Source organism: Brachionichthys hirsutus, chromosome 21 (assembly GCF_040956055.1).
Source record: "Brachionichthys hirsutus isolate HB-005 chromosome 21, CSIRO-AGI_Bhir_v1, whole genome shotgun sequence".
Lineage (NCBI taxonomy): Eukaryota > Metazoa > Chordata > Actinopteri > Lophiiformes > Brachionichthyidae > Brachionichthys > Brachionichthys hirsutus.
The window spans coordinates 6,082,185-6,094,798 of NC_090917.1; positions in this window are offsets into that span (position 1 = coordinate 6,082,185).

The window sequence follows — 12,614 nt, forward strand, 5'->3', positions numbered from 1 at the left end:
GGAACGGTCCTGTATAAACGGTGCGTCCCCTCATCTGTTGAGATAAACAAATCCACATTTCTATCTGCCATAAGCACATCTGTCACATTATTTGTAGGCACACTGGGAGAAATATCTGCGCTACAGCACACAGGCTCAATATCAGACCACGGAAGTGCTGAAGGCATGTTTGGGTGAATCAATAAATCAGTAACATCCATCACACATAATCACATTTCTGTGAAATTGTGCCTGAAACTGAATTGCTTGTTCAAATGTTCAGATGAAGCAGTGAGCTTGACCCAAATGTCTTGTCTGCTCTAAGATTTCCTTATAAGTCGCTGCAGCTCATTTGTGGTCGACATGACTGCCATCTGCGCTGAAGTACTTCCTGTGGGTTTGTCCCTCAGTCTAGTCCGTGACGAGATCTCATGATAGAGTTTGAAGCTGGGCTCTGTTCCTGGTCCGCCTCCTCTGCTGGTCACTTTAACTTGGATCTCGTTCCACATCTGCTCCCTCGGGCCAGCCTTGAAATCCCCCTGTCGGGAAGCACGCAGAGCCAAATGCTTCTGCGATTTGACCCTTAAAACTAAAAAGAGTTATCTGATGGATACGACGTCCAATTCTCCCTTTTTGAATGAGGCAGAAAGTCTCCTCCTCTGCAGCTTCTGATAACAAACGCCTGAAATCTTTGGGGTTGGTCTAGGTTTTTAAGAGCAGCCAGGCTGCCGAGTAACTGTTTCTCTTTCTCTTTTAAGAGTTTACCTAATCCAGTGTGACTGGTAACGCTCATATCCAATCATGTATCGTTTTCTCTGGCCGCGTAGCGGCTGACACTTCAAACTCAGCCATATTTTAGTGACTGAACGCTTCGGGGGAAAAACAAGCCATTTACCCGTAACCTGTTTAAAAAGCAGCCTCGGACGAGGAAGGTAGGCCTGTACTGATGGGAACGCTGTCTCTGCATCACAGCTGACAAATCAAAAGACAGGGAGGTATAAGTGAGGCATCAGATCCCCAATGCTTGACCCCATTACCTCTGCATAAGATGTGTCAGGCAAACAAATGCATTTTTCAGAGGCTACTGCTCAACAGGTGCTTTAAGATGACCAGATAAAAGGTTTAACATCTGGGATGTGAGCATTTAAATGATGAGCTATCAAAATAATCATGTTAACCCTGACAAATTTATCTCAAGGAAAATTTCACTTCCACAATAAATAAACATATTAAATGGATTTTTTATTTTCTTTCACTCATATTTTGCTTCAACAACAATCAGAGGTAAGTTCAGAGTTTGCTGCATCTGTCTCCTCGGGTCGCTCACCTGTCCTTTGTCTATTTACTGTCATTGTCATGCAGTTTTCTGCTGAAAGCCCTGAAGGCCTCGAGTCCCAAACAGAGCTCAGGGGCGTCACTTTCTATTGTTTCGCTCGAGATTTGTCGTTTCTGCCCCTCACTGCTCCCGTTCTCTGGTACACACTCGCTGCAGAGCCACAAGGAATGCAGTATTAAGTCCGGCCAACAATGACAACAAAAAGCTAAAGACGAAACCGGCCTCGGTTACCTCCCCTGGACTTAGCTCACCCTGCCTCCATTACAACCCCACCATTGCCCCCCTGCCAAGCTGAGAATGCTGGGTCATAGTGACCTTCTTCACCCAAGAGTCCTACCTACCTTGGATTCTCAGGAAGATTAAGAGGTGAAAGAGAAACTGGGAGTGTCCACTGGAATAGGCTGTATATCCCAGTTGGATGGGAGTCTAAGTTTTTTCTTTTTTCTTTTTATAAAGGAACTGGATTTGGAAACCTGAGGTCTTGAATTTCTTGCTGCACTGCAACAACCTTGAATGCTTTTTTTTGTGATTCACTGCTTTGGCTATTATTCAACAATGTGAAACCGATGCAACTGCACCACAGCGGTTTTCTATTACTGAGCCGTCCATTATGAATAACTGAGCTCAGCCTCATTAAAGAGGCTTCTCCTCAGTGGTTGCAGACTGTTAGCCAGCATATAGTGTGATTCTGGTGATTTTATGAGCCTCGCCTTCAAACTCGGTTTCCGTAAACTTCCGTATTGCTCTTGGAGCCCGTCCCGAAACCACTGTTCCAGCCGCCTGCTAGGCTCCACGGGGAGAACAGACCCACAGGGAGCGCCATCAGGTGCGTTCACGCTGCTGAGGTGCTCATCAGATGGTCTGCCGCGCTGCAACAGCTGTCAGGGTGGTAACAGTGGATCAGCTACTGCCCAAATCGCACGGCATGAACCTTTCCCAAGGGGAGCACGACATTTTTACTGAAGCCTCAAGAGTCTTGTTGTTGTTTTTGAATATTAGCATGCACAATAATGACACACGGATCTGTTTTCAACAAAGAAATAAGCTAGAACTATATTAATCCTGAAAGAAATTCTTGCAGAAGAGATTGCCTAAAATAATAGTCGCAGTACAATGCAAAATAAAAAATCTTTATAAGGTATAGGTGAAAATGAAAGAGAAAGCGCATCAGTAGTAAAACAAAAAACAAAAAACAGTGCCCAACAGAATAATAATAGAAAATAAAATAAATTAAGTAGGAGAGTAAAGTAAAATAAAAGTAGCACTGAGAATGACCTCGAGCGTAATATTGGCAGCAATATGGAAAACTAATATACTATCCCACCCCATGATGAAGGCCTTGGTGCTGTTATGGGCATCCAGTTATTACATTGTCCTTCTTGCAGAAGGGGGAGGAGTTTAAGACTTCAGTAGCTGTAAGTTGGAAAAACTTTCCATGGTGTTCCATCGTGCTCCTTGGTGGTCTCGGTTTACTTCAAAAGTAGCAGACTTTTCATCTAGCGCCATCATCAGGCCAAAATATAATTGTGTTCAATATTTTGGTTTAATGATTGTAAACATGGAAGAACACAGGCTTGCTCAACATCAGCAAGCCTGAAATGTCATTGTGTTTTCATGCTGTGTTCATCTACACATCGCTATTCAAAGACATTTGTTCCTTGTTGCAATAAATTAAAACTAGTCTGAATAGTATATATTTGAAATAACAAACCATGAACCTAATTAAGTTAGCTTTTTTTCATAAAAAAAAAAAAGAAGAAGAAATGAATATATATGTGCAGAGGATTGACATATTCAAATATAAAACACCCCATGTAAAGAGGGAAAAAAAGTTATGTAATGAAAGTTCTGCTGTACAGCTGTACCGCACATTTCAGAGCTAACTCAACCGTGTAAAATATCATCGTGTTCCACAGGAGTGAAAAGACAAACAGCAGCAAAAGCAGAAACAAAATCTTCTTAGGCGATCAACATCACTTGAGCAGACCAAACCAAAACATAACAAGCTGTGAAATCTCCACAATTAAACTTTCACAAAGCAGAAAGGCTGAGATTCCAGCACTGAGATGGAAAACAAATCCACGTTTCACAGTCCTGATAACAACACAGGTTAGCAGCCGTTATTACAAAGTCCAGGTAATGAAATCTCAGCTCGCATCATATCCCTTTATGATCGATTGCAATCAGCTTGGTCTGAATGTGCAAAAAGTTTGTAACAAATATATACAGTTCCTAAATATGATGTAAAAATCGAAGACATATAATATAAAACACTATACTTTAAAAAGGACATATTATGAAAATAAAATCACTTTTCCCAAGTTTCTACACTCATATTTTGATGGTTTCTGGTCATTCCCGACCCAAAAACTGTGAAATTAAACCATCCAGTCAATCCTGCATAGTTTGCGTAGTTCTGTAATCAAGTATTGAAAGTATTGAATCTCCCAGTGTTGTGACGTCACATCAGGGGCACGTTCACTCTCCCTGTGTCTGCGCTCCGTACGTCCTCTACCTGTGGCTCGTGCATGAGTCAAAGAAGAAGAACAGAGTGGATAAAGTCATCTCCTCCACTTCTAACTCCGCTTCCTGTCTTTTCCTCAGAGCCACTGTCTCTCAGCCGTCCATCATGGCTGTCCTCACCACCGTCTTGTAGACCTTTCCCTTCATCCTCTCTGACACTCTCCTATCACAGAGCACACCCGATACTTTCCTCCACCCGTTCCAGCCTGCCTGCACACGATTCTTCACTTCCTTTCCACATTCTCTCCACATTCTCTCCATCACTCTGCACTGTTGACCCGAGGTACCTGAAGTCCTCGACCTTCTTTACGTCTATTCCTTGTAACCTCACTGTCCCCCCCTGCAGGGACCTTCTCATTTACACACATGTACTCTGTTTCACTCCTGCTCACCTTCATTCCTCTCTTTTCTAGAGCAGACCTCCACTTCTCTACATTCTCCTCTACCCGCTCCCCGCTCTCAATGCAGATCACAATGTCATCTGCAAACATCATATTCCAAGGAGCTTCCTGTCTCACCTCCTCTGTTAGTCTAAACATCACCATGGCAAACCAAAAGGGGCTCAGAGCTGATCCCTGGTGCATCCCATCTCTACACTAAACTGCCTTGTCACTCCTACTGCACCCATCTCTGCTGTCGTACAACTGTCATACATGTCCTGAACTACTCTGACATACTTCTCTTCCACTCCAGACTTCCTCAAGCAGTACCGCAGTTCCTCTCTGGGCACCCTGTCATAGGCTTTCTCTAGATCTACAAAGACACAATGCAGCTCCTTCTGACCTTCCCTATACTTGCTACCCTCAACGCATTGTCTCTTATCTGTAAGACTGTAACCTGCAGCTGTTCGGGTAATTCTCGTAAATCATTTGATGATTAAATATAGTTGATTTGTGGTTGGGTGGTTGAGTGATGTTAGTTGATATAGTAAATGTGAATCTGCAAACGAAATCCTAAAATGATACTTCTTTGTAACGGTTAATAACACCGCTGCAACATGTTATTTTCATAGTGCATTACTACTAACACTCGTGACAATGAATTGGATCTGTTGATGAATAAGAGGCCTATTTCCACAATGCAAGCTTTCTTTGGGTTATTGAGCACAAACAACCTTGAGTTCACGTTAACATTCCTTAAGTTATTTATTTGCGCAAGAAACATGATATGACATCATCTCAACCTAAAATGCCTGAGTAACATAATGCATTGCTCTCCTGCGAAAAACCAATTTTTCTCTAGTAGGTGATTTATTTCTGCAGGAAGTTGCAGGTTTGTGTGCATCTATGTGGGGCGGAAACTCAATCCATCAATGAAGAACGAGGCGGGCGGGCCTGTAGTGCGTGACATTATCCAGACACCTTCAATGACAGCCTCGGCTTCATCACTGACATGTGTTACCAGCAACATTAGCTGGCATTGAGGGACAAGAGAGCAGTGAGAAACAAGAAGCTAGAAATCAGGAAAGGTCCAACTGAAGGAGATGTTTAGTTTAGTAGAGCATGAAAAAGAAGGATATCAACTGGAGTGTCATTCTCGCACCTTCAACCAAAACAATCAACAAACACAGAGTCAAAGTTAATGCATTGGCAGCTAATAGTTCACTGTTAATTTACATTTTTAAGTAAAAAATGGAACGTTTACCTGCACAAGCTCACTAACAGAGCTCTAATCGCCATATCAAATGTCAACATTCCCTCAACAGTTTCAAAGAATGAACATAAGCATGCACTCGCTTTGTCCAAACCCATCTGCTAATCCACCCAAAAAGCTTCCTCCTTCAATTCCCGATTTTTGTAAACTTCACAGCTTCAACATGGTGGCTACCTCTGCTGTTTTATTTTAACCTCCCTTTGACCACAAATAGGTCTAAATCGACCCAATTACTTATGCTCCCTCGACCGTTTGAACCAGATGTACTGATACTTGCCAGCAATGGCTGCCTGAGAACTATCTGCTTCTTCTGATTGTGTATCCTGTGAAATGATTGTTTGGCCCATTAAATGAACTCGGAGCAACGACAGAAATCAACGCTCTGAGACTGACTTCTGTTTCAGACCATCTATCCCATATATAGCGGCTTTGTGGAGAAGATTTTCCATTAAAAGTGAACTTTTACACTTTTGAGCTGTAAAAGCATGTGCTTCTATTAACACGCACTTTGAGCAAAGTGCCGTCCAGTTCCACTACATAAACAGCGAAACCACTGAGAGACAGGGAAGGTGACAGATGAGACTCTCCTCTCTGAGTGGGCTAGCATATGGCAGCAATCAGGGAAAGTGAGGGTCTGCTGGCCCAACAGTAATTAGCAAACGGCCTCATGTTCATGTTTCTTTTAATAGCTCAACACGGCCCAGTGTGGACTAAAAATAAACATGGCAATTATGGGCGGCGAGGAAGGCCGTCATTTCAGGGGCCTGACCTATGAACCTGGGTCAGAGCCCGTATAGAGGTGTCCACGTGGACCACCTGCACCCCTTTGGGCCAGTGGGGAAAGGGGCCATGATATGTTTATGTTAGGGGTCAGGCACAGAGGTAGGCTCTTGAAGGGTGAGCAAATATTGTCTATTTATATCATAAGAGGAGCCTAAATATTGGCTGTGGTTTAATCGCCACCATACAGCTGTTTGTAAGATAAATCTTTAAATCTTAGCATGCATTTACTATATATATATATATATAAAACTTTTTGTGTTCTTTCTTCCTGATGTTGCTATCGCTCGGGATTGCTACATCTCTATCACTACTGCTGTCTTCTGACGTTTATCCATCGCCACTATGTGAGGCTCGAGAAATACCAAGGACTAAAGGAAGAGCTGGAGAAAATGTGGCACGTGAAGGCAACAGTGGTGATAGTAGTGATCGGGGCACTAGGGGCAGTAACCCCCAAGCTGGGTGAACGGCTCCAGCAGATACCAGAAACAACGTCCGGCATCTCCATCCAGAAGAATGCAGTCCTAGGAAGCCTCGAACTCCCGGGCCGCTGGTAGAGGGGCCGAGCTTGAAGGAGACACCGTGCGGGTGGACGAGATAATAATCTTTTTTTTAAAATAAAAAATAAATAAATATATATATATATATCTATAGTGCAGCCTAAGTTTGAAAGTAGGAACCCATTACCTACAGCCTACCTCTGTGGTTTCTACTAACGCAACAGGTTTAACATTACTACTCAAGAACAATGGTGAACATAAGGGAACATAAGTTCTTGTAAAGAATTTAGGTAGAACTCTACATAAAGTTATCAATGGCAGCTCTATATATAGTTTGTGTAGCCCAAGAAGTAAACTGTATATATGCTTCAGCAAACAAAATATGTTAGTTGCTGTCCACTTGGCAAGATTGAATAATACACACATGTTTCAAAAAGAATGCTGCCAAACCCTTGGTGCAAAGCCTAGAAATGGTTGATTGCTGTCCCCCCCTCCTCACCATGAACGTGTTTTTTTTATACTTTACTGTGTGTTTTCAGGAGAAAGTCCCATGCATCAGCACAAATCTGTGTCTCTGCACTGACTTGAAGTCCGGTGCAGATGTTCAAGCCCAAGAACAACAAGAAAAAGCTTTTCACACCTGGCAACTCTCAAACAGAACTTGGCACCAAAGAACCTGCAAAGGTTGTCCCAGATTGACCTTTCACCTCTTTTGATGTGACAACCAATTAGATGCTAGAAGCTGCCCTTGGACTTGCCTGGCCTCAGATACAAAGACAAATGATTCTATCAGATTAAATGTTTTTTAATGGCAGACAGAGGGGCCAAACGTGGGTCTCTCTCTAGAAGCCACATGTGCATTTTTCTGGTTATCATTCTAAATGAGACTCATTTGTAACCGATATGTGGATGAGAGGCTGGACTCTGGCAGACGTGTGGTGGAAAAAGTCTCGTTTGTTGTGTCAGGGACAACATGCACATAAAATCTGTGTAACAAATTATTTCTTCTTGTCAAAATCACTCCATCATCAACACATTACAAATTTGAGTGACTATGAGGAAAACCTGGCAGGCCGAAAGAACATGGAATTGTGTATATATCTCTATATATGATAATAATTATGGGTAATATCTTCCAACCCGATAGCGCCAACATAAAGAGCAACACATCCGCACATTGAATTGGGCGTTCAATTATACCTCTGCAGCGAAGGCTGCCGGAGCCGTCATCAAACACAACACAAAGACATCGTCCCTGAAACAAGAGCTTCAAAGGTCAGAGCCTTTATTTTTACTCACTGGTTCTCTGCATGCACAACCTATGATCACTCACCCATCGTCCTGTTATTCAAAGAATGGGCTGTAGGCTCCTTTACCTGCCTATGGAACGAGCTTGCCATTCCAGCGGACCCCTGTCAATGGATCAATCCCCCCACCCCCAAGAGAAGAAAGACCCCTGCACCACTTATGAAGTATTTGTTCTTCCTGTCAGGCTTCAATTGAGGATAATTGACTCCTTTAAATCTTGAGGGGCTGTGATCTGCCATCCATTGAGCCCAAAAGTAGGTTACGTTTCACCGTAAGCTTGGGTGGGGGGCATGATAGTCCCTGATTCATCAAGGAATGCCTTGATATTGACATAGATAGACCAGATTTTAAATGAAAGTGCCTTCATAAGCGGTGCAGGCCTTTTTTTTGACATGTGTCGTCTGACACGTATAATCAAGATATTTCAGTAATTAAAAGAGGTTATTCGGGTTTAGGGTCACTGCCATGCAATACTGTCCAAAGCATAATCTGCAACGCTTGCATGACATATCTGTTTCTCCTCTTTTCTTACTTTTGCACGGACAGAAACATATCTCATCGCCTGCAGTCCTTGCCCAGTGCACACATGCTACAAAAATGCATTGCATGTAGTATTTTAGTCATATTCGCATAAGTTACCAGATATTATCGTGTTTCAATGTTGCACTGTACTTGTACTGTGTTGACAATGACAAATAAAGCTTTCCATCATCTGATTGATTCCATCAATGATAGTCTCCTTCCCTTCCTGTCCTCACTCTCCTCTGGTAACACCTGCAGCTGCTCGGGTCATACAATCAGCTCCCACTGGCAGCCCTTCGCTGCAGCAGCTGTGCACCAGTGAGAACACGGTGCGGATTAATTAGTTGGATCCAAGCCTCTCAACTGATTGGTGCGTCTGGACAACATAATCATTTTCTAACTCTGAATTCTAGCTTAGATGTTGCCTCAGCTCCCAAGACTCACGCACGCACCCCCCACACAACATATAAACATATCACCCCTCCTCTCTCTCGCTCTATCTCTGTATATCTCTCTCTCTCTCTCTCTCTCTCTTTCTTGTTGCACAGACACAGTGTCTGAATTGTGAGTCGGAGCCTCATGTGGTGACAATGTGTGCGCTGTGCTGTGGCCGTGGAGGCAGCAGTCAATCTGTAAAAAGAGGAAGTGGTGCTGTTTGCCCCGGAGGAGTAGGGTCCCGGGAGGGAGTGTTTATCCTGTCCACAGCCTTTGATCTCTCACTATTAATCACTTCCTGCACACTGTATATGAACCAAGCTGCTCTGTATTGCAGTGGCTCTACTCACGTGCGACACTGGTTGAGCTGGACGTAACTATTTTGGAATTACCGTATTTTCCGGATTATAAGTCGCGGTTTTTTTCATAGTTTGGTCGGGGGTGCGACTTATAAATCGGAGCGACTTATATATGCTTTTTTTACAAAATCTGTGAGCGCAGAGACAGTAGCCTACACATTTCTATAACAGGTGTTACAGGGAACTCTGTGACCCGTCAGAATCTGTCGCGGTTTCTGGAGGTTCAGAGTTATCTGTCACACCTGTTATCTAAAAACACAAATTAGAAGGGCTGATTGAAAATGGCGCCGAAAAGAAAGTCATATTCCGCGGCTTACAAGCTTCAGATAGTGAAATATGGAGCCGAAAACGGCAATCGAGCAGCAGAAAGAAAGTTTGGAGTGAGCGAAAAACTTGTAGGGGACTGGCGAAAAGCGGAGGTTACGCTTACTGAAAGGAAGAAAACAAAGAAAGCTAATCGCGGGCGACAAGCTAGGTGGCCGCAGTTGGAGGAACGAGTTCACGCATGGGTGCTTGAACAACGTGCTGCTGGGAGAGGTTTGTCAACGGTGCAGTTGCGTCTCCACGCCCAAGTGGTTGCCAGGGAGGTGAATATAAACGGCTTTGCGGGAGGACCTTCTTGGTGTTACCGCTTCATGCAGCGCAAACGCCTCTCTATCAGAGCTAGGACGACACTGTCCCAAAAACTGCCAGCGGACTTCCAAGCCAAGGTTGACAGTTTCCGCGCGTTCATTGAAAAGCATGTAAGTGATCACAACGTGACACCGGATCATATTATTAACATGGACGAGGTCCCCCTCACTTTTGACATCCCCATGGGCCGAAGTGTTGCAGAGAAAGGGCAAAAAAGTGTGAATATCGTTACAACTGGTCATGAGAGATCACACTTCACAGTGGTGCTGGCATGTTGTGGAGACGGATCAAAACTGCCACCGATGGTCATTTTCAAACGAAAAACCATGCCAAAAATCCAATCCTCCTCAGTTGAAGTCGCCGTGAACGCGAAAGGGTGGATTGATCAAGAAATGATGAACTTGTGGCTCACAAAGTGCTACAATAAGCGACCGGATGGCTTCTTTAGAGCACGCAAAGCTCTGCTTGTGATGGATAGCATGAGAGCGCACATCACACCACAGTTAAAAAATAAATAAAAAGTTCTCAACTCCATACCTGCCATCATCCCTGGAGGCTTAACCAAAATACTCCAGCCACTTGATATCTCCGTGAATAGGAGCTTTAAGGCAGTTTTGCGTAACCTGTGGGAGCAGTGGATGACGGATGGAGAGCACAGCTTCACGGCAACCGGGAGAATGCGCCATGCAACTTTCCTGGAAGTCATTGAATGGATCGACAAAGCATGGGCTTCAGTGACAACCGCAACCATCCTGTCGGGATTCAGAAAGGCTGGAATAATTGGAACTGCAACTGACGATGAGTCTGATGTAAGCGACGTAGAAGAGGAAGCGGCGTCTTGTCTACCTGCCGAGTTGGGGGAGTTGTTCAAAAGTGACACCGAGGATGAAGATTTCCTTGGATTTCGTGATTCGGAATAAAACCTGATATTTTGGTAAACGTGTTAACATGTTCTTTGTGCTATATGTTGTTTGGTGTTGGATTTTATCAAATAAATTTTCCCCAAAAATGCGACTTATCCTCCAGTGCAACCTATATATGGTTTTTTCTTCTTAATTATGCATTTTTTGGCTGGTGCGACCTACAATCCGGAGCGACGTATAATCCAAAAAATACGGTAACTATAATGGGAGAGACAGAAGGCCCGAATAGTGAAAACACATCACTTTTCATCAATCATGCCATAAATATTCTAACCACTGGGAACCCAAATTCTGCACTTCAGAGCTGAGAATTGTCTCTTCACATTGACTAGAACTGAAGAGATGGTGTGGGGCATCAGAACCAGCAGAGTTCCAGAGTGTTTGCAAGTGCTCAAGATTACGAGAGCGTGATGTTCAAAGCCTGTCTGATTTTAGAACCTTTTTAGAGACACCCAAACTCATCGAAATGGTCCCGGCAGCCTTGAACATAATAATAGTCATAATTAATTAATATTATCACCATAGGAAAAGTGAATCCTGAACAGTCAGCAGTCACACACACACTGCAGGTAAAATCAGCTTTAATGCTTAAGCATTGTTTCTGTGCTTTCACTTCTCACCGTCATGATTTTAATTTCACTCTATTTTGATCTTTCTGTTGTTTCTTCATCGTCAAACCCACAGAGCTCCACATTGCAGCAGTCTCTGAATCAAAAAGCAGCTATCTGATATTAGCATGCCAGCTAAGGAGTTAAACAGATTATACACAACCTTGCTGGACTTAATGACATTATAGCCCCTTGCATCTATAATTTATGCTTCAAACAAAGCCTTAACCTTTTTTTTTTTTTTTACCTTTATTTAACCAGTTAAGTTAATTGAGAACTAATTATCTTTTCCAATAACGACCTGAACCTAAGTTGCATGTTTTTGGTGGTGGGAGGAACCCGGAGAGAACCCACGCAGACACGGGGAGAACATGCAAACTCCTCAGAGAGGCCCAAAGCTGGATTTGAACCCGTGACCTTCTTGCTGTGAGGCAACCGTGCTATCTACTGGAACAGGCTGGGAAAGATTTGATTATGTGTCATACCATTTCTTAATTGCTATCAGTCCATTCTTAATTCATGGTACTGGATATATATGAAGCATGTAGAACAGATATTAATTTATTACATTGCATACTTTTCTCCAATTTAATCTGTCTTTTGCAGCTACATCATGATATAATTAATCCTGTTTAAACCTAGCAATGTTAAAAAATAGTAGATGTTTCATATCTAATCAGTTTAACAGTGATTTCACTTTGGGGCTGAACACTTCTGTAAGGCTCTGCGTTCGTACGTGTCATATTGTCATTCGGGGCTGAGGCCCCAAAACGCCTTCCCAGAATCGTCCCTGACTCGAAGACCACACCGCGTGTTTTGAGTGGCAGTGACAGTTTGCTGCCATCATAGAACAAAATCTCTATTGTTGTGAGAAAAGTCTCCGCCCTCACTGTGAGTTATCAAACTGTGACTCTCACATACAGTCTGTCCTTGGTTCTGTTTTTTCCATCTGGCTCCTTCTTTCTGCCTGTCTCCCTCACAGATGCACAAACACCCCGACTGCAAGACCCCGTGCAGCACATCCTACCCCCTGGATATTTAAAATGCCATGCCCA